Here is a 23895-nt window from a genome sequence, read left to right on the forward strand (position 1 = left end):
CCGACCGGGATGCAAATACCTATCAGCTTTGTTTGGATCAACGAAATCCACATGGTTACTGGCCACTGCATTGGTTTAGCCACTTTCTCAAATGAAATTCAAAAGGCTTTCCCATCCTTCTCATCAAATTTAGATAATGGCTGGGTGTATTTAAACAGAAACACAGCAGGCCATTGGCGACTATAGGGTGACTCAACCTCACTAACCTCCTCATCCCGCCGACCGTCAACCTTCATCTCCGCCTTCTATGTCAACTTTCCTCTCTAATTGCTAACTTTTGAAGTTGGAACTCTCTGCTTTTCTTCTCTCCTTTTCCCTCTTTCTTCTTCATTTCCTTTTCTTTTATTTGTATTTTTCATCATAATTCAAACTGTTTCAATTATTCCTCATGTTCAAAGTACCTTATTTGAAATTGAATTCGAGGCATTTCCAAAGAGTCTGATGGCGGTTCCACCAAATGTAATTGCCGAGCTATAGCTATAATTATCTCTCGTTTTCTCACAAACACAACCCTAACTCCAGCTTGTCTGTCAATTGCTACAGCTTTGCCTTCATTACCTTCTGTAGAACCCCAACTTCACTTTTTCCACACCCAGAGAACTCTTAGTGACTGAAAGATTTTTTATACACAAAACACTGCTTAAACCAACCGAATTCAACATCTGGAACCAAAGACACTAAACATACCAGACCTTTGAACCCAATAGCCTCCTGGTGCATACTCTCCAGTGTCTGCAGGAGCGTATTCTAGGTTCTCTGGTTTCCTCCTATAACCCAAAGATGTGCATGTCAGGTGTATTGGCCAATCTAAATTGTTCGTAGTTTTCAGGGATGTGTGGGTTAGGTGCCTTGGGGTAAATGTGTAATAATAGGGTAGAGGAATGGGTCTGGGTAGGTTACTCCTCGGAGGGTCGGTGTGGACTTGTTGGGTCGAATGGCCTCTTTGCGCACTGTAGGGATTGTAATTCTAAACCCAATTTGGTATTATCGATTTAGAACCAGACAAGGGCCTCCAGTTTAATATAGACCAACCAGACTGCCTCAAACTATTTTAAAAAGGTAGCTTGGATGCCAAACCTTTCTTATTTTAAAGGTAAATGGGAAGTGGGTGTTACAGATGTGATTCTACTAGTCAAACCACTCACCATTATGCAAAACACAATATATTTAAACACTCGAATGAAAAATCCATAGGAAATGAAGAGGAATTTAGAATATCTTAACTATTGGAAACCTTAACTGAATGATGGATACAGTACCTTCTACAAATGAACTGTTCCAATTTATTAACATCACCTAAACACAGGGCGGCACCGTGGGGTGGCACGGTGGCACAGTGGTTAGCACTGCTGCCTCACATTCCAGAGACCCGGGTTCAATTCCCACCTCAGGCGACTGACTGTGTGGAGTTTGCACATGCCCGCGTGTCTGCATGGGTTTCCTTTGGGTCCTCCCGCAGTCCAAAATTGTGCAGGTTAGGTGAATTGGCCATGCTAAATAGCCCGTAGTGTTTGATGAAGGGGTAAATGTAGGGGAATGGGTCTGGGTGGATTGCTATTCAGTGGGTCGGTGTGGACTTGTCGGGCCACACTGTAAGTAATCCAATCTAATCTGAACCCCACCTTGGCAAAAAGGATAATTCAGACATACATTCTAGCATACAGTCCTCCAATCCAGGAGGAAACAGCACCAAGTGAGGTTTCAGAGAGAATAGCATCGAGGGATAATTTGCTAAAACTTCAAGCCCTTCTGGGACCCCAAGCACCTGGTAACTGTTGCATCTACAAGAAAAAAGCTGGAAAGCCTGTCTGTGTGAGCTGGCCATTGTTACTACTATTTATTAAAAAACCTAAAAGCCTCATAAGTTGTTTACTTGAGCCGTTATCAGTAGGCAGTTTGGCCTTTAAGATCGCTTTGTAAAAAAAGGAGAAACTAACCTTTTTTAAAAAAAAATAAGTGACAGCATTGTCATACAATTTAGATGCCTGGTCGTTTACTCAAGGGGCTTCCTCGTGTTACTGATAGCAAGATGACCTGAGAGGGGAAAACACAGGTACAGACCAAGTTACAAGGATGTGTCTCATGACTTCTGAAACAAGCCTGTTCATAGATTATCACATGGGACATACCGGGAAGGGAACAACAGCTTGACACATCCCATCTCATTATTTCTGAGCTACACAATTCCAGCACTCGATACACTAGGGAGCCAAAACCCAAGGCCAGGGAAAGATACAGAGGGGCAGAGAGATTCACAGTAAAGACAGAAACAGACAATTAATTAACTGAAAAGATGTTGTGGAAATATGGGGAAAAAGACAGGGCAGTGGGACTAACTGGAGAAGTGAGATCTTCGTGAGTAAAATGACAAGAATGAGAACGTTGAATAAAGACATTGTCAGATCAGCTGGAATGGTTTGTTACATCAAATTCTGAATCTGCTTCACAGAACACCACAAACAACATAAACTGGGACAAGATGACAGCCCACATGGAGAGCTGTGCAGACCATGTTCGTGTGTTTTTCAGTAAACTGTACTATCTGCCCAGCATGGAGAGCTGTGCACACCATGCTTGTGTGTTGTTCAGTAAACTGCACTATCTGCCCAGCATGGAGAGCTGTGCAGACCATGCTAGTGTGTTGTTCAGTAAACTGCACTATCTGCCCAGCATGGAGAGCTGTGCATACCATGCTTGTGTGTTGTTCCGTAAACTGCACTATCTGCCCAGCATGGAGAGCTGTGCATACCATGCTTGTGTGTTGTTCAGGAAACTGTACTATCTGCCCAGCATGGAGAGCTGTGCAGACCATGCTAGTGTGTTGTTCAGTAAACTGCACTATCTGCCCAGCATGGAGAGCTGTGCATACCATGCTTGTGTGTTGTTCCGTAAACTGCACTATCTGCCCAGCATGGAGAGCTGTGCATACCATGCTTGTGTGTTGTTCAGGAAACTGTACTATCTGCATAGTATGGAGAGCTGTGCACACCATGCTTGTGTGTTACTCAGTAAACTGCAGTATCTGTCCAGCATGGAGAGGTGTGCAGACCATGTTAGTGTGTTGTTCAGTAAACTGCATTATCTGCCCAGCATGGAGAGCTGTGCAGACCCATGCTAGTGTGTTACTCAGTAAACTGCACTGTCTGCCCAGCATGGAGAGCTGTGCACACCATGCTTGTGTGTTACTCAGTAAACTGCACTATCTGCCCAGCATGGAGAGTTGTGCACACCATGCTAGTGTGTTGTTCAGTAAACTGCACTATCTGCCCAGCATGGAGAGCTGTGCAGACCATGTTAGTGTGTTGTTCAGTAAATTGCACTATCTGCCCAGCATGGAGAGGTGTGCAGACCATGTTAGTGTGTTGATCAGTAAACTGCAGCATCTGCTCAGCATGGAGAGTATTGCAAACTTTACTATCATATGCTAACTATACTCGCATCAGATTACTGCCTACAACGGGAAGGTTTGCTCTCTCTGCGTGTGTGTGTATATGTGTGTGTGTGTGGTTGAACTTGAAACTCATTGTTTGAGAAGGAACGCACATGGAGGAAACAATTTTAAATACGAACATCTGGCAGGCTTTTTGTAAATCAACAGAGAGAACGAGAGAATTTTCATGGACAGATGAGGTAAAGTGTTTGAGAATGTTTAACTAAAGTCATTGCCAGACACAACAGCAATATACATCGGTATACACATGAATGACAGATGGATGGGGGTTTGGTGTGAGTTCGAATCAGATTTGCTTCGGCAGGATTGAAGCCAGGAGCATCAGCAGCAGATTATTGGCTTCATTAAGACTGTACTTCATAGCTCAAGATTCAAACAGCAGATGCAATAAACCAGTGAGATATATTCTGGAGTAGTGAGTATTTCAAGTTAGAAATGGTCAGGGAATGGTGTCAAGATACAGCTCATGGTCAAAGGGATGTCCCACAGTTGTGACTTGTGATCTTCAGCCGCAGATATTGGCCAGGGAATGGGATGGAAACAGTGGAAGGAAGTGGAATTTGTAACCAGCACAGTGGACAGTGACGTCCATGCTCTTAATATTTAAATAACAAAGGCAAAGATGCAATGCATTGTGATTCTCCGCTGAAACTGAGTAGGTCAAGATAGAGACCCGTGAATAACACTGCCAGAGCAGAGATAAAAAATGATAGAGGGTTCCATGATGCTAATCATGGTTCCATTGTTTGTAGATCGTGAGCTACTTTAACAAGGTTTGCTGGCAGTGAGGAGGGAAGCCAAATTATTTGCGCCAAGTCTCAAGGAGGCAATTTCCATCTCTGAGAAGACACATCCATGTTTTCCATGGGGTCAAAATCTGGTGGGAAAAGGTAACTGTTTTAGCGTGAACGTGTTGTGGCTGCTGTAGGGATTGCGGATAACGAGATTTTCAGTGTAGGACCACACACCGAATGCACTGTACTATTGCGAGGAGAGTTTATTCAAAGTCTGGTCCGCTGTCTCTCTCATGCGAAATGGGGATTGGGTGTGGAGTGAGGGGAATATTCTTAGATGCACTTAAACTATTGACAGTCATGTAACCCGAGTAAAAAAGAAGCCATGGAATTTTTCACTGTATCAGTGTCTATTTAGAACATCGTGAGTGACTGTCCCTCCCCCCAAGGTTCAATGCAATCGCCTCTCATTTTAATCATTAATCATCATTCTCTCCTCATGGCACCACCATCCCAGGGATTCGTCTGGTGAAATCCCATTGCACTCTCTCCGTGGCAAGGTGATCATTCCTGAAAAAGGAGAGAAAATCTGTCCACAATATCCCAAATGCTACCTCAACAACACTCTCAGCAATGATCAAAATAACTCTTTCTCCTCTTAGATTTCTCCGTTTCTTTCCTGTAGCGTAAAAAGACTTTCTTTCTTTCTACACTGCTGGAAAGAGTTAACACTTTTATAATGAAGGTATTGTTGTTGCTGTCGGGATTATGGATAACATGACGTTCATTGCAGGATCACGCACCAATTGAACTGTATTAATGTTGGCAGAGTTTATTCAAAAGCCTGAATCTCTCTCTCTCACCCCTCTCTCTCTCACCTCTCTTTCTCCTCTCTTTCTCAGTCGAAATAGGGAGTCGGGGTGGTTAGGTGAAAAGTTCTCAGAGTCTCTTAAACTATCGAGAATCATGTAATCTGAGTGAAACAAAACCATGGAACTTATCACCGCATCAGTGTCTGTTTAAAACATCATGAGTGATTGTCCATCCCCCTTAAGGTTCAATGCAATCACCTCTTATTCTCTCACTGAGCTTCACTTTCTGCTCATGGTGCCATCATCCCAGGGATTAGTCTGGTGAAACTTGGGAGAAAGTCTATCCACAGTACCCCAAATACTGCCTCAACAGCACTCTCCTGGATGATCACAAAGCACCTTTTCTCTCACTTAGACATTGCCATTTCTTTCCTGTGCCACAAAAAGCCATTCCTTCTCTATGAACTACAACTGACATGGAATTTATAAGTCCCTTATAACTGTACGTCGGCATCAATAAAGCGAGCACCAGAGGTGCCTATGGAGCTGTGCATCACTCTCAGGGAGAATTTCAATGAGATTGAATGCACTTCAAATAGGAGATGATCACCTACCTGAATGGAAATGAGATGTAGCAATACAGAAAACAGGCAGAGAAAGGGAGCGATCTTTACTTCTGTTCTTCTCTCACAGCATGTATGCAGATCTTGAACTGAGTGGCTGGTTCAGCTGTTCCACAGTACCGTAAGCAATAAAACGCATAGCTGTGGGTTTGTAGTGTTACAAGACAGGATACATCTTCCTGCTTAATTAAAACCAGCAATAGAGAAAAAGATTTATCCCACGCAGTAATCTGTCATAATTCTCGAGTACAAATCTATTTAAAGTAAAAATTAACAACTTTATTTCTTAAAGTATAACAGAGAATAATAAACGAATGACTATTTACAACTTCTTCCTCTAACCTGTCTTTTACCTTCCCCCTCCACAATACTAGTCCGATAAGACTCCTCATTAAGATTTACAAAACAAAACTTCTCACCTCAAAATCAGGAAGCTTTCAGTTCTTCTTCATATTCCTGTCTTCTTTTCTTCTTGGGGACTCTGTTTCACCAGTTACTAATCAATAAAGGTACCAATAGGAGAGCTATTTTTCAGTCAGTCTTTGCATGCTGGTAGCTTGGCAGTTCTCCTCTCAACTGTTCAATTTTCCATGGTCTTGTACCGCCAAACTCTTGGGGATTGTATCATTGGCTTTTAAGATTGTCAATATCATAAATTCATACTTGGTTGGACGTGGTTATTTTGGGGTATAATTTAAAATGTTTTGCTGAATTTGTTTTTGTTTCGAGACAATGAGCTAATCAGGTTGTTCGACCAAATGTTACATTATATCTATTTTTCAGAACACTTGGTGCTGTCAGATAGTTATTGCTGGCTTTTAATTCTCTCAATGGTACAGTATACCCATGTGTTCATCACATAAGTCACACCGAAACCTGACAAAGGAAGCATGATACATTGACTTCCCTCAAGGTCTTGAGGCAAGCAGATTGGTTTTTAAAACAAATGATAATGGTTGTTTTTTAACACCCTCATGTCCTTCATGCGATATTAACAGACCATTATTCTGTGGCTCTTGATTATCAGTCAATGGCTTGACCACCATAAACTGTCTTCCCGTACGTGCAGATAACAAGTTAAACATTCTCAAGAGCAATTATTTAGTGACGGACATGTGGTTAGAAGGAACGTGAAACTATTGCATTCGGATTGAACAAAGGCACAAATGGTTTATTCATAGGTGGCACTGAGACTGAAGGCGAGACTGGGATATCATGATGGTGGTATTGGACAGAATTGGTGAGTTGGGAGGACATTGAGATGTAAATCTGTGAAGGACAAAATGGATTATGGAGTTTGAGAACAGTCTGGCTCCTTCTCGCATATCAGTGAGTAATTTATAAATAGTAGTTTGATAGTTATAATATATAAGGAAAGGAATTGTTGTTTGAAACTGAAGGCATTGACTTGCACTTTACAAAATTTATATATAATGAGCAGAAATTCAGGTCAACCCGGTATAGTAGACAAATATAATGACTTGAAAGCTGAAAAATGTGTTGCTGGAAAAGTGCAGCAGGTCAGGCAGCATCCAAGGAGAAGGAGAATCGACTTTTCCGGCATAAGCCCTTCTTCAGGAACTTATGCTCAAAACGTCGTTTCTCCTGGTCCTTGGATGCTGCCTGACCTGCTGCGCTTTTCCAGCAACACATTTTTCAGCTCTGATCTCCAGCATCTGCAGTCCTCACTTTCTCCTATTAAATATAATGACTTACCAGGGATACCAACTATAGCGAGGATGGCATAGTAACCACCTTGAATAATCCAAAGGATATCCTGGATCCGCCATGCTAATGATATCCAAGGCAGGGAAAGCCAGTAAAGACCCCAGGATAAACTCCTGTCCATTGTTGGAACATTCCAGTCTAATATTCTCAGATTCTGATCTCTCCTCCGCATCTCTCTCTCTTTCGAGCTGCTGATCCCTGTTAGTGCTGTCAGCGATGCTCCTACTCATACTATGGGATTGAACATTGAACAGAGTTCGTTTATCTTTCAACAATGAAGACTCTCCATTGTGATAATTAGGATCCACAGAGATTGACATTAATCACAGTCACTGAACAAATAGCTTCAGTTAACCCCTTTGAATTCAATATTGATATTATTAAAATTCAAAAAGAAACGTTTAAAGTTACACATTTGGCATGGGATATGTGTGGGGGGATGAACAGAGGGAAGAAATATTTGAGATATTAGATTGATTGTTCGTCATCATTCAATCTGCCTTAGATATGCGAGTAACGTCAAAGGATTGTCAGAACTTAAAAAAGTTTCTCCGTTTATAAATCGAAACATATAGTCTGTAACTACTGATCAGTGATTATATTGTCAGTAAAATGTGGAGAGAACTTTTCTAGTCCATAATCTGACAGGACAATGTGCATACAACATGAGTGGTAACAGACCAATGGCATGGATATGTGAACAGATGTGACACACAATTCAAATGGTTATTCGAGGATCAGAGAGGGCAGGTGAGGGTCATGCTGTTCATGTTGTCGATGTCAATGAACTATGATGAAGTAAATTTCACTGGATTTCTATTGCAGTGTAATTATGATATTGGGGATATGGCTGCTGAAACTGCAGGGAGGGAATATGATATTTCCCAGCCATCATTATTGGAATTTTATTCTTCATACATCATATGAAGATCAAATTTCGGGTTACAACTCCAATAAGGAATGAGGAGAGCCAATATTAACTATACAACCAGAAGACATTGGAGCAGAAATTTGGCCATTAGGCCCATTGAGCCTGCTCCGCCATTCAATGATGGCTGTTAAGCTTCTCAACCGCATTCTCCCGCTTTGTACCTGTAACCCTTGATCCACTTTACAATCAAGAACCTATCTGTCTCACTCTTAAATATACTCAATGACCTGGCTTCGACAGCCTTCTGTGGCGGTGAATTCCAAAGATTCACCACTTTATGGCTGAGGAGGTTCGTCCGTATCTCTGTTCTGAAAGGTCTTCTCTTTACTCTGTCCGCTCGGGGCCTAGTCTCACCTACCATTGGTAATACCTTCCCAAAATCCACTCTGTCCAGGCCATTCAGTATCCTGTACGTTTCGAGTAGACTTCCTAACATCTTCTGAACTCTGCCATATATAGACTCAGAGCCCTCAGATGATCTTCATATGTTAAGCATTTCATTCCTGGGACCATTCTCGTGAATCTCCTTGGAAAACGCTCCAGGGCCAGTACATCCTTCCTGAGATATGGGACCCAAAACTGTGCACAGTAATCCAAATGTGGCCTGACCAAAGCCTTATACAGCCTCAGAAGTACATCCCTGCTTTTATACTCAAGCCCTCTTGAAATAAATGCCATCATTATATTTGCCTTCCTAACTATTGACAACCTGCAAGATTACCTTTCGAGACTCCTGGATTGGAACTTCCTCGGCTTTTTGCACTTTTGACTTCTGAACCTGCTCGCTATTTAGAAAATAGTCCATGCCTGTATTCTTCCTGGCAAAGTGCATGATGTCACACTTGCCCACGTTATACTCCATCTGCCACATCTTTGCTCGCTCCCCTAACCTGTACAAATCCTTCAGTGAAGACAGCAGATGCTGGAGATCAGAGTCAAAAAATGTGATGCTAGAAAAGCACAGCAAGTCAGGCGGCATCCAGGAGCCGGAGATTCGATGTTTCAGGCATAAACTCTTCGTCAAGAACGACGGGGTTGGGTGGAAGTGGGCTGAGAGATAAATGGGAGGGGCTGGGACTGGGAGGAACGTAGCTCGGACAGCGATAGCTAGATGAAGGTGAGTGGTTATAGCGAAAGGTCAGAGTGGAAGGTGGAGTAGATACATGGGAAGGAAAATGGACAGGTTGGACAGTTCAAGAGGGCGGTAATGAACTAGAGGGTTAGATCTGGGATAAGGTGGTGGGAGGGGAGATGAGGAAATTGGCGAAATTGCCTTTGATACGGTGTGGTGGAGTGTCCCTTGGTGGAAGATGATGTGTTCTTTCTCCAGACGACTGCTGGCTAGAAATTGGCCATGGAGGAGGCCAAAAACTTGCATGTCCTTGTTGTAGTGGGAGGGAGAGTTGAAGTAATCAAGAATAGGGAAATGGGGTTGTTGGGTGTGTGTGTCCGAGTGTGTTACCTGAACCGTTCTGCAAGTTGATGTCCTGTCTCCCCAATGGAGAGGAGATCCGGTGCAATGGTCAGAGTAGATGTTGTGTTTGGATGCACAGGATGTTCTTTGCCTGATGTGGAAGGATCCTTTGGTGCCTTGGATGGAGGTGAGGCGGGAGTGTTGACACAGGTTTCATACCTCTTGTAGTGGCAAAGAACGTGTCAGGAGTGGAAGGTGGCTGGGTGGGGTTGGAAGGGCGTGAATCTCACGAGGGAGTTGTGAAAGGAATGCTCTCTGCTGATATGGGTGGGGAGGGTGGTGGGGTCTGACTGTTGGTGGCGGAAAGGTCGGAGGATGATGCGTTGTATCCTGTGGGTGGTGGGATGGAAGGCGAGCACCAGAGGGGTTCTATCCTTGTTTTAGTTGGAAAGGTGGAGATCAAGGGCGGAGGTGCGGGAAGTTGAGGAGATGCGCTAGAGCACCCTCCTGCAGCCGAACCACCTCTTCAATGCTACCTGTCCCTCTATCTATCTTTGCACTGCTTGAAAACTTAGCCAGAATCCCCTCAGTTCCTTCACGTAAATCATTAATGCATAAATGGAAAAGTTGTGGTCCCAATTTGGAGTCTTGTGGAAGACCACTTGTCCCTGTCTGCCATCCTGAGAAGGACTCTTTTATCCCAACTCTCTGGTTTCTGTCAGACAGCCATGCTACTATCCATGTACGCACCTTGCCTCTAACACCATGGGCCCTTATCTTTCTCAATAGTCTCCTGTCAAAAGACTCTTGAGAAGCAAGCGGATAACATCTGTTGTTTTTCTTGGTCTAATCTGCTTCGTTACTCCCTCAATGAATTCTAACAAGTTAGTCAGACCTGACCGCCTCTTGATGAAACCATGCTGACTCTATTCTATTTTACCAAAGACCTCCAAGTATTCAGAAATCCCATCCTTCACGATGGATTCTAGGTTGTTACCCACAACTAAGGTAAGGCTAATCAGTCTGTAATTTTCCGTTTTCTGTTTAACTCCCTTATTCAACTGGGTGTGACATTAGCAATTTACAGCCTCTTGGCCCTTTCCTGATTTTAGTCATTCCTGAAAGATTACTCCTTATACTTGCATTACCTCTTCAGCTATCTCCCTTACAAGGTTGGGGTGTAGTCCATCTGGTCCAGGTGATTTATCCACATTCAGGCCATTCAGTTTTCTAGCATGTTCTTCTTGATGATGGCCACCATACTCAGCTCTGCCCTCTCACTCTGTTCAACTTTTGTGAAATTATTCATGTCTTTACCATGAAGACTAATGCAAAGTTCCTCATTCATTTTTTTGTTTCCCATTACTGTCTCTCCAGCATCATTTTCCAGGGTCCAATATTACTTTTACCTCTCTTTTGCACTTTATATGTCTAAAGAACCTCTTACAGTCTCCTTTATATTGCTGGTTTGCTTACCCTTATATTTAATCTTCTCCCTCCTTATTTTTTTTGCCCTCTGTTGGTCTTTATAAGTTTTCCAATTCTCTAGTTTCCCATTGCCCTTCACCACATTATATGCTTGCTCTTTTGCTTGCATGCAATCCCTGACTTCCCTCGTCAGCCCTGGTTGCCTTATCCTCCCTGTATCTTGCCTCTATTCTTCAGCATGAATCTCTGCAGTGTCTGCTGAATTAATCTTGGAATCACCTGCCATTCCTGTTCCACTGTCTTTCCTGCTGTACCCCTCTCCACATATCGGAGATTGCTGCCAGTTCAGGTCCATCCTGTCCTTCATATTTTGGTCCAACCTACATGGGAATCCCAATGATCCACATATCAGAAGTGCTGCCTCTCCTGCCAGCTGTTTGGCCATATATATGTAACTGTGCTACCTTCCTATTCCTAACCTCACTCGCACGTGACATATTCTAGTGCCTCCAAAGTTCAAGTATCCTTTCAACACAGCCCCAGCAAGGCCTTTTCTTTAAAGTGGATAGACTTGATAATAAAAACTTAAGTGTGACCTCAGGAAAGTGGAGTCCACTGAAGAGGATCTGATATCTATCCCCACCTGTTTGACAAGGTATACATATGGATTAGTGGTGCTGGAAGAGCACCACTGAACTGCTGTACTCTTCCAGTACCACTAATCCAGAATCTGCTTTCCAGCATCTGCAGTCATTGGTTTTACCAAGGCATAAATATGAACCATATATTTGCAGATGGACGAAGATAAACAGAAAACTAGAAAATGTCAGAGCAGATGGATGTCATGCAGCTTGTTTACTCTGCTTTGCTATTCAATTAGACTTTAGTTATTCTGTTCCTTTCAATGGCAGGATCTTTACCCTGCATCCCCATTGGGCCAGAAAGTGCCCAGTGTCGTTGTGTGCACAGTCCTGTGAAGGGAATGCCCAGTGCCAGGCAATGGGGTGTGGGGAGTCCCAGGGGTGGCACAAGAAAAGGCTGCTTGTAGTGACGAAGGATTGAGGGACTGAAAGGGATGGAATGGGTATCCAGGGACACTGCACACACGGAAGGGGTCGGGCAAGATTCCGAAACAACCAGGGAGCCCGTGATGCACGGCTGCTTTTACAAAAACCTTTCACGTTTGCTAGATTTCTCTGTCGAATCAAAGCAAAAATACTGTAGATGGTTGAGATCCGAAGCAAACACAGAGACATACTGTGGAGAGACGAAAGAGTTAATGTTCCCAATGCAAACACGGGAAGAATTTACAAAGTCCACATACACAGGGTACAGAGATTGGAACTGAACCCGAGTCCCCAGCACTTTGAAGCAGCAGTGTTGTGTCACCGTGCCGCCCAATGATGGATAATTGGAGTTAGAGACATAGCTACTGTTCTCTGTGATTGGGATTGAGAGTCCTGAATGATGGGTTGCCTTCTTGGTGCTTGGGTTTGGGATATGTCATCTGGGCTACAGAAGAACTTGGATTGGGCGGGGAATGATCCAGTGGTCAGGGTCCGTCTAAGTACCAACGGTAGGACAAACAAATGACAGTGAAAACAGCGACGGGTAATACAGGACTAAACTATCATATCGAAATGCATGCAGCATAAGGAATAAGGTAAATACGCTTGTGACTCATACACAAATTGGCAGGTACGACATGGGCATTACAGTGATATCACTGCAAGAGGATCAGGATTAGGAGCTGAATATTCAAGGATATTCATCCTGTCGAAAATATAGGCAGGTGAGCAGAGAGATAGAGTTGTTTCATTATTAAGAATGGAATTGAATCAATAAGCAATAATAAGAAATGAATAAGGTCAGATCACGTAGAATCTGTGTCAGTAGAATTGAGGAATCAAAAATGTGAAAGAATGCATTTGGAGTTATGTATAGGGAGCTGGGGTGCAAGATACACCAGGATCTAGAAAGTTCTGTAGGAAAGTCAAAGTTACAATGATCATGTGGGATTTCATTATGCAGGTGGACTGGGGATTCAGGTTGGTAGTGGTTCGCAAGAAAAGGAATTTGTGGAATGTCTATGAGATGGCTTTTTGGAGCAGCTTGTACAGGCGAACTAAATGAAGGAGCTTAAGGTGAAGGAATTCTTCGCAGGCAGTGATCATAATATGATTGAACTTACTCTGCAATTTCAGGTGGAGAAGGTAGAATCAGGAGTAACGGTATTACCGCTGAATAAAGGCAATTACAGAGACATGAGGGAGGAGCTGGGTAGAACTGACAGGGAGACGGGCCCAGCAGGAAAGATAGTGCAATAGCAACGGCAGGAGATTTTTGGAGTAATGCAGGATACAGGAGAGATTTATCCTGAGGAATAAGAGGCATGGTACAGGGAGGATGAGGCAACCATAGCTGTCTAGGGAAGTCAGGTATAGCATAAAAGCAAAAGAGAAAGGATATAATGTGGCAAAGTGCAGGGGGAAACCTGAGGATTGGAAAGTTTACCAAGATAAAACAGCGGGCAAACAAAATAAAATAAGGAGGGAGATTATTAAGTCCGGGGTAATATAAAGGAAGTCTGTAACAGTTTCTGTCGATATATAAAGTACAAATGAGCGGCAAAAGTGACATTGGACTCCTGGAAAATGATACTGGAGAGGTAGTAGTGGGGACCGAGAAAATGGCCAAGGAACTGAAGAATTACTTCGCATCAGCCTTAACGATGGAAGACACGAGTAATACATTAAACATTCAAGCGATTGAGAGGCCGGAGCTGAGTATGTTGGCCACCCCAATGGAGAACATGCTAGAAAAGAATTGAAGGTGGTTAAATAATCTTGACCAGATGGACTACATCCCAGTGTTATATGGGAGATAGCTGAAGAGAGAAGAGAGGCGATCGTGGTGATCTTTCAGGAATCACTACAGTAAGGAACAATCTCAGAGCACTGGAAACTCACTAACATGACATCCCTCTTTAACAAGGGAGTAAGGAAGAAGACAAAAAATCCACAATGAATAGCTTAACCTCGGTTGTGGGTAAGGTCCTGGAATCCATTGTGAAGGATGAGATTTCTGAATACTTGGAAGTGTTTGGTAAAATAGGGCAAAGTCACTACGGTTTCATCAAGGGAAGGTCATGCTTGATAAATCTGTTGGAATCCTTTGAAGACGAAATGAGCAGGCTCGACCAAGCACAGTTATCCACCTTGTCTTCAAGAAGGTCTTGGACAAGGTTTCACACAAGAGATGACTGAGTACGATAAGGGTCCATGGTGTTAGAGGCAAAGTAGTGGCATTGGTAGAAGCTTGGCTGTCTGGCAGAAAGCAGAGAGTGGGGATGAAATGGTCCTTAACCGGAAGGCAGCCAGTGACAAGTGGTGTTCCATAAGGCTCAGTTTTGGAATCATAATTTTTAATCGTAACATTAACAATCGAGATTTGGGAATTAAGGGCACTCTGGCTAAGTTTGCAGATGATACAAAGATAGGCAAATGGACAGGTCATATTGAGGAGGCGGAGAGGCTGAAGAAGGAGTGAGACAGGTAAAGAGATCGGCAGATGCATTCCAACGTCGCAAATTGTGAGGTCATGCACTTTGGCACGAAGAATAGAGGCATGTTCTATTTTTTTAAATGGGGAGAAAATTCAGAAATATGAAGTGCAAAGGGACTTGGGAGTTCTAGTGCAGGGTTCTCTTAAGGTAAGCTTGCAGGTTGAGGCAGTAGTTAGGAGGACAACTGCATTTATTATTGATGGCATTTATTACGAGAGGATTGAATATAAAACAGGTTGTATACGGCTCTGAATAGACCACATTTGGAGTATTGTGCGTAATTTTGAGCCCCATAGTTCAGGAAGGATGTACTGGCTCAGGGGTATGTTCACAAGATCTACACGAGAATGGTTTTAGGAATGAAAAGCTTATCGTATGAGGCTTGTTTGAGACTCTGGGTCTATATACGATAAAGTTTAGAAGGATGAGAGGGATTGTAACGGAAGCATGCATAATACTGAATGACCTGGACAGTGGATGTTGGTAAGATGTTTCCATTGGACTAGAAGCCGAGGGCACAGCCTTAGATGAAAGGGAATACCCTTTAGAACAGTGATAAGGAGAAATGTCTTTAACCAGAGAATGGCGAATCTTTGAAATTTGTTGCCACAGAAGGCTGTGGGGGCCAGGTCATTGAGTACATTTGGGACGGAGATAGATAAGATTTTGATTATCCAGGGGATCAAGGGTTACAATAATAAGGTCGGAGAATGGGATTGAGAAACCTATCAGCGATGATTGAATGGTGGTGCAGACTCAATGGGCGAAATGGCCTACTTTCTGCTCCTGTGTCTTATCGTCTTATGGTTTAAACCTCAAGGAGGCAGCTTGCATCTCCGAGAAGATGGATTCATGTTCTTCATGAAGGTCAGAAGCTGGAGGGAATAGTTAACTGTTTTAGAATGAAGGTATTGTGGCTGCTGTCAGGGTGGTGGATAATATGACATTCAGTGCAGGATCACACACCAATTGCACTGATTTAATGTGGGGAGAGTTTATTCAAAACCTGGACCTCTCCTTCCCTGTCAATTACCGTGGGGAGTGGGAGTTGGGGTGGGAGGGCGTAAGGTCCTCAGAGGCACTTAAACTATCTAGAATTATGCATCCTGAGTGAAACAACAGTCATGGAATCTATCACCTTCTCATTGTCTGTTTAGAATATAATGAGTTATTGCCCATTCCCCCCCCAGTGTTCAATGCAATCACCTCGAATTCTCTCACAGCGCTACAGATCAACCTTCACTCACTCCTCATGGTGCCATCATCCCAGAGATTAATCTGGTGGAACTCCTTTCCACACTCTCTGTGGTAAGATCACTTCTTATAAAGGCGAGAAAATCTGCCCACAATGCCCCAAATACTGCCTCAACTACAATCTCAGGTTTGATCGAATAATTCCTTTCCCTCACTTAGTTGGCTCCGTTCCTTTTGTGTGAAATAGGAAATCATTCATTTACGATGCACTGTCACTGATTTGGAATTTAAAACATCCTTACATCTGTAGGTCAGCATCAATAAAGCCAGCACCGAAGGTGCCTATTCAGATGGACATCAGTCTCGGGGAGAGAATCTATCACAAAGAATACATCTAAAACAGTGAATAGCCACCTACCTGAATGGAAATGAACTGCTGGAATATTGGATACAGGCAGAGGAAGGGAGCTATCTTTCCTTTTGATCTACCCTTGCGGGATCTGTGCAGACCTGGTCAGGCCAGCATCTTATGCCGACCTTGAACTGAGTGGCTAGTTCAGCTGTTCCACAGGACAGAAAAGAGTAAAACACAGTGCTGACCAGGGAAGGATGACCAACTGCTTTCTCTAATGGGCATGAGGCAAGCCGATATCAACAGATTATAATTCTGTGGCTCTAGATTATGAACCAATGACGTGACCACCATACACTGTCATCCCATCTTTCAGATTCTGTGCAGAGAACAAGTTAAACATCTCAAGTGCAATTGTTTTGCAATGGACACGTGGTAGAAGGGACGTGAAACAGCTGTATCCGGAATTAACAAAGGCACAAACGAAGGTTTATTCAGGAATTGCATGAGGCTGAGGAGGACACTGGATGTCACAAGGTGGTACTGGAAAGGATTGGTGAGAGGGGAAGGTATGGAGATGTAAATTGGGCAGGAGAAAATGGATCAAGGAGGTTGAGAACAGTCTGTTTCATCCTCGCATATTGGTGATCAATTTGTATTGAGTAATTTGCTCGTTACAATTTCTAAGGAATGGAAACTTTGATTGAAAATGAAAACGTTGACTTGCACCTGTCCAAATTTTACATATAATGAGCATCAATTCAGTTCAGACCGTTTCACTAGACAGCTTGAGTGACTTACCAGGAGCACCAACTATAGCAAGGATAGAATAGTAACCAGCTTGAATAACCATCAGTACATCTTCAATCCGCGATACTAATGATATCCAAGGCTGGGAAAGCCAGTAAAGACCATAGGATAAACTCCTTTCCATTGTTGGAATATTTCAGTCTACTGCTATCAGTTTCTGATCTCTCCTCACTCTCTCTCTGAAGCTGCGGATCCCTGTTACTGGAGTGGGTGATGCTCCTGCTCATACGATGGGATAAAACACTGAAAGCATTGCCTTATTCATAGAAGAGATAACTTCTCTAGGGACGAATGGAGACTGACATAATCACAATCGCTGAATCAACAGCTCAGTTAAGCCCTTTCAATTCAATCCTATTTCATTAAAATTAAAAATAACTTTGAACATTCATGCATTCTGGGTGTGATATGTGAGTGTGACTGAAGGAAGGAATGTTGAAGATGGAAGATTGATTGTGTGTAATCATTCAGTCTGCCTTGGATATTTAAATAATGCCAGAGGTTTAACAGACCATAAACATGCTTCTCTGCTCATACATGGAGAAACAGATCCTGTAACTACAGATCAGTCATTGCAATATCAGTAAAACATTGAGAGAACACCTTTCATCCATGATCTGATGGCAAAATGTGCCTGAGACAATGTGGCTTTATAACAAACAAAGGGCATGGATATGTTAACGGTGAATTGTACGTGACAAACACAATTCAGATTGTTTTTCCAGAATCAGAGAGGGCAGGTGTGGGTCATGTTGTTGATGTTATCGATGCTAAAGAACTGTGATGAAGTATCGTTTACTGGACTTAATTTACATTGTGATTATGACATTGGGGAAAAGAGAGAAGATGGCAAGGGTTCGGGGACATGACTGTTCAGTCTGGGCGGAGGGACGGTGATGTTCCCCACACACTAGCATTGGAATGTTACTCTTTATAACTCATATGAAGAACAGATTCAAGGGTACATCTACAATGAGGAATTAGCAGAAAAAATATTAATGAAATGCATTTATGCAATACAAACTACAGGGAAAAGTGATTTTCTGTACAGACGGAAATATGCAAACTACAAAGAGATACGGTTGTTAAAATGCACTCCTGATATGGAGCAATATAAATTGAAATTTGTGGGCGGCACGGTGGCACAGTGGTTTGCACTGCTGCCTCATAGCGCCAGAGACCCGGGTTCAATTCCCGCCTCAGGCGACTGACTGTGTGGAGTTTACATGTTCTCCCCGTGTCTGTGTGGGTTTCCTCCGGGTGCTCCGGTTTCCTCCCACAGTCCAAAAATGTGTGCAGGGTCAGGTGAATTGGCCATACTAAATTGCCTGTAGTGTTAGATAAGGGATAAATGTAAGGGTATGGGTGGGTTTCGCTTCGGTGGGTCGGTGTGGACTTGTTGGGCTGAAGGGCCTGTTTCCACACTGTAATGTAATCTAATCTAGAAATGTGGATTGCAAAACTATGGAAGTGGTGTGTGATATTTATCAATCATTATTTGATCCACAGCTGAGATCCTGATTTCCCTTCCGTCAGTGTAATAGAAAAGAAACAAACTTAACATTTTCTGTGAAACCTGAAAGAGAATGCTATGATAATTCTGAAACTTTTCTGAACGTTGCAAACACTTTGCTGAATTCTGCACTCGAAGAGATAGCTTGACTTTGCTGAACTTTGTATACATTCAACCTGGCCTGGCGAGCAGGCGAATTCAGCAGAAAAGCAAAGGAAAATATAAAGACAGTTATGTCCACGGCAAGGGAGTGAAAAAATAAGAACTTGAATGTTTCCCAGCCCATGTCCTTGAGCGTGTGATAAGAAGAGCATAAAAGGAATACGTTAATTATGTTCAGGGCCCTTACACAAGGTGTGTTTGCCAAGTGTATTGGCTCCCTGCAGTGGTTAAAAATAAAGCTTTTCCTTTGCTCTTGCTCACATCTGAGTCCAGTCAGATTAATTTCCACGACAGTCAGCGATCCATCTGACTGAGATGCTCTGGACCAGTCTCACACAGTGGGGGTTATTATCATTCCCTGCTGTTCTTGGCATAGTCTATTTTCTTAAAAATCCACCTTCTCCATGGTACTAATCTATTGGCCGAATGGATTTTGTTAGCTGTCAGTAATCTAGCTCTGTGACATTATTGGGAATAAGTGATCTGAGATGACAGCCAGTGTCAGCACACTGCTCACAGTGTATGCCACCCAGACAAAGGGTTTGCCGTCCAGAGGAATTTCTAAATAAAACTTCTTACTTCTATCTGTCCATATCTATCCATCTCATTACAGCCTTGGTTTAAACATAGAAAAAGGAGCTGAATTCCAGCCCTTGACATCATGCTACATTCTTTCAAATGTGGCATCATGGAACCCGAGCAACAAGGGCAATGCGGGAATATATTCCATTATTGGTGTCATACCTTACTGATAGGAAGATGGTCATTGTTGTTGGAGGTCAGTCATCTCTGCTCCAGAACATTTCTGCAGCAGTCCCTCAGGATAATGCGTATGTAGTTTTGATCGCTGAGCTGGAAGTTTCATTAGCAGACGGTTCATCACCATACTAGGTAACATCTTCAGTGACTCTTAAGATAAAGCCTAAATCCAAGCACCTTCAAATGCTTCATCAATGACCTTCCCTCCATCATAAGTCAGACGTGGGGATATTTAACAATAACTGCATAAGGTTTAGCACCATTCGCAAATGCTCAGATATGGAAGTAGTCCATGCCCAAATGCAACAGGATCTGGACCCTCACCAGGCTTGGGCTGATAAGTGGCAAGTAATATTCACACCACACAGATGCTAGACAATGACCATCACCAATAAGAAACAATATAACAATTTGGTATTCAGCAGCATTATCATCACTAAATTCCCCACTATCAATATCCTGGGGGTTATCATTGACCAGACACTCAACTGGGCTCGCTACATAAATACAAGAGCAGATCAGAGTCTAGGAATACTGTGTGAGTAACTCACCTCCTGACTTCCCAAAGCCTGTCGATCATCTACAAGGCACAAGTCAGGAATGAGATGGAATTCTCCCAATTGCCTGAATGAGTGCCGCCCCAAAAACACCAAGAAGATTGACACCATCCTGGACAAAACAGTCCATTAGATTGGCATCACATCCACAAGCATTCACTCCCTCCACCACCGTCTCTCAATAGTGGAAGTGTGTACTATCTACTGGACACACTGCAGAAATTCCCCAAAGATCCTCAGACAGCATCTTCCAATCCCACGAACACTTACGTCTAGAATGGCAAGTGCTGCAGACTTATGGGAATACCACCACCTACAAATTCCCTTCCAAACCAGTCAACATCCTGATGTGGAAATATATCGCCGGCCCTTCACTGTTGCTGGGAAAAAAAACCCTGGAATTCCCTCCTCAATAGCATTGCGTTTCAGCACACAGCAGGTGGACTGCAGCTGTTCAAGAAGGCAGCTCAGTACCACTTTCTCAAAGGGCCAACGAGGGACGGGCAAGAAATGGTGGGCCCATCCAGCAACGCCCGCATCCAAAAAACGATTTTTAAAAAATAGTTCCAAGTTGAGCTTCTCAATGGGACAGGTTATCTGATTTAACATGAACAGGAAAGCAATGTTTCTTATACATAACATTGTAGACTTTTTGTTATTAGAAGGGTGTTCAGTGTTCGATGACTTATTGTTGCTGTGTGCTGTGATAAATTGCATCTGTTTTGTTAAATTCAACAACACTGGCGTAACAGAATCGATCCTTCGAAAATACCAGACTAAAAATGACAATCATCGCAGAGACAATGTACTCCCGCCAGATGAGACTCACAGATCGCTGTTTATATTCCACGTTTAATGGACTACTGGCCGACACTGAATCCTCCCTTCATCCATATCACAGGGGTTAGCATTGACCAGAACGTGAAGTAAAATCAACATAAAAATACAAGGGTTCCAAAAGCAGGTCAGAGACGTACAATTCTGCACTGAATAAAAGACCCTACTACCTAAAGAGCATGAGATATAGTAATAGGTTTAGGCCATTCAGCCCATTCCATCTTACTGAAACTGCCGTTTTGTCATTGTCCATATGACTAGTGGAACTATCTTCTATACACTGACTGTATCAATCTTTGCAGTGATCAATCAGTTTCTATCGGACACCTCACCTCCCATTCTTCTAAATTGCATCGAGTACACACACTGCCGTGCATATGACAAATCATCATCCCCAGGATGGATCACCTCCAACACCAGCAGATCCTTCCACAGAGATAGTGCCCAAAACAAATTCCAAATGCCATCTGAAGATAACCCATTACATTCTCAGCAGTATGTCTCCTCTCTTGTATTCTAGATCCCTTGAAATGAATGCTAACATTGCATTTGCCTTCCTAACTGTCAACTGAAACTGCACATTAACCATAAGAGAGGATGAGTGCTTCAAAATCCTTTTGTGCTTCAGATTCAATGGATCCTATTAGAACATAGTGTCTGGCTCTATTTCGCAAATCAAAGTGCATAATCTCACACGATCCCATAATGTGTTCAATCAGCCACGTGTTTGCCCACAGCCCGAAACTGTCCAAGCTTTAATGCAGCCTCCCCACTTCATAAATATCGCCTGCCCATCCAAACATCACAGTATCATCTCCAAACTTAACAAAACTGCCCTCAGGTCGTTTGTTCAGGTGGTTCATGTAGATGGCATTTCCTGACTCCCTCAGGACTGTCCACCATTAAAAGACGCAGCACTCAAGATGGTTTACACTATTCAGGTTAAAGCAGTGGCTTGACTGGAATTTTACCTTTAAAATCTTCACTTACTGCACCACTGACACCCAGTAGGAGCACACCCTGCCCCCGTTTTGTTGTGAATTAACCGTGTTATGGTGACAAAGGACTTGACGGCGCACAATCCCAATCTAATGATGTCACTCTGTCTCAACACTAACTGTGTGTTGCTCATAACAACCAAAATCACTGTGTGTTGATGATGATGAAGAGAGCTGGGGGAGGGAATGTCTATGACGAATGACTGTGTGACTGGCACGTTGTTTGGAATTTGACAACACAGCTGCGTGTGTACAGGGCGTACAGTAGGGGGTGAAGACAGAGATATGGGTGTACGGTATGGGGATGAGGACACAACCTTGGGAGTAGAGGGAGTAGGGTCGGGGGATGAGGACACAGCCATGGGAGCCTCTGACAGCCTCGGATGTACCTGTGCCTGCTATCACCACGGCAGACATGATCAGTCTTGCTGCAGGTCAAATCAAGAAAAGTGACAGACCTGCAGAGTGTTCCTGGCTGAGCACTCAGATGTTGTGAGGACCAACTAGCAGAGGTATTTAAAAAACAACTTCGCCTTCTCCCTCCTGAAGCCGAAATCCCAACCCACTTCATCATTGTAAGTGAGAAATCACATTCAACGTTCCTTAATGACTACCGCCCAGTGGCTCTGACTTCAATAAACATGAAGTGCTTTGAGACGCTGGTTATGGCCCACACCACCTTCTGTCTTCTAGCCTGACCTGCTGTCCTATAATGTGCTGACTGATGTAACGGGTCCACATCCGATGCCGGAAACCTGCCCTGCCCTCATCCATGGAACATCTGGACAACAGGGATGCCTACACCAGACTCCTGGTCATTGACTACAGCTCCATCTTCAACATCATTATCCCCTCCAGACTTATCTCAATTTTCTGTGACCTTGATCACGGCTCCACCCTCTGCAACTGGATACCCTGGTTTCTGACACACAGACCACAATCTGTGAAGATACGTATCTGCACATTCTCCACAATACAACTCAACACTGGAACTCCTGGAGGATGTGTTCTCTGCCACCTATTGTACTCTCCGTGCACCCACAGCAGTGTCCTCAGCCCCCTGCAGTACTCCCTGTATATCCACAGCTGTGCCCTCAGCCCCCTACGTACTCCTTGTACACACATGGCTGTGCTACTCCCTGCATATCCACAGCTGTACCCTCAGCCCCCTATTGTACTCCCTGTACACCCACGGCTGTGCCCTCAGCCTCCTACTGTACTCCCTGTACTCTCATGGTTGTGTCTTCAGCCCCCTACTGTAGTCCCTGCACTCCCATGGCTGTGTCCTCATCCCCCGACCCTACTCCCTTTACTCCCAAGGTTGTGTCCTCATCCCCATACCCTACTCCCTCTAAACCCATATCTCTGTCTTCACCCCCTACTGTACGCCCTGTACACACGCAGCTGTGTTGTCAAATTCTAAACAACGCCAGCTACAAGTTCGCTGATGACATCACCAAATCATGAGAGATATCAAACAATGATGAGTCCGAATACAGAAAGGAAGTTGAGGGCTTAGTGGCATGGTGTTATGATAATAACCACTCGCTCAAATTCGGCAATAGTGAGGAACTGATCACTGAGTTCAGAAAGAAAGGAGAGGAACACACCGTCATCTACATCAATGGCTGAGGAAGTGCAGAGCATCAACTCCCTCGGAGTGACGATAACTGACAGCCTTCCCTGGTCTTCTTGCATAGGTGTGACAGTCAAGAAGATTCAACAACGCCTCTTCTTCCCCAGGAGGCTCAGTAAATTCAGCATGTACTGCTTCGACAGATACACCATTGAAAGCATCCTGTCTGGGTGCGTCACGGCTTCATACAGCAACGCTCTGCCCAGGACAGCAAGAAACTACAGAAGGTTGGGTGCACAGCCAATCTCCCAACCATTAACTCTATTTACATGGTTCGTTGCCGCAGAAAGGCTGCCAACATCTAGAACACAGAACATAGAACAGTACAGCACAGAACAGGCCCTTCAGCCCACGATGTTGTGCCGACCATTGATCCTCATGTATGGACCCT

This window comes from Chiloscyllium plagiosum, unplaced genomic scaffold (genome assembly GCF_037043375.1).
Source record: "Chiloscyllium plagiosum isolate Xiang-an unplaced genomic scaffold, Cpla_swu_hap1 HiC_scaffold_45, whole genome shotgun sequence".
Taxonomy (NCBI): Eukaryota; Metazoa; Chordata; class Chondrichthyes; order Orectolobiformes; family Hemiscylliidae; genus Chiloscyllium; species Chiloscyllium plagiosum.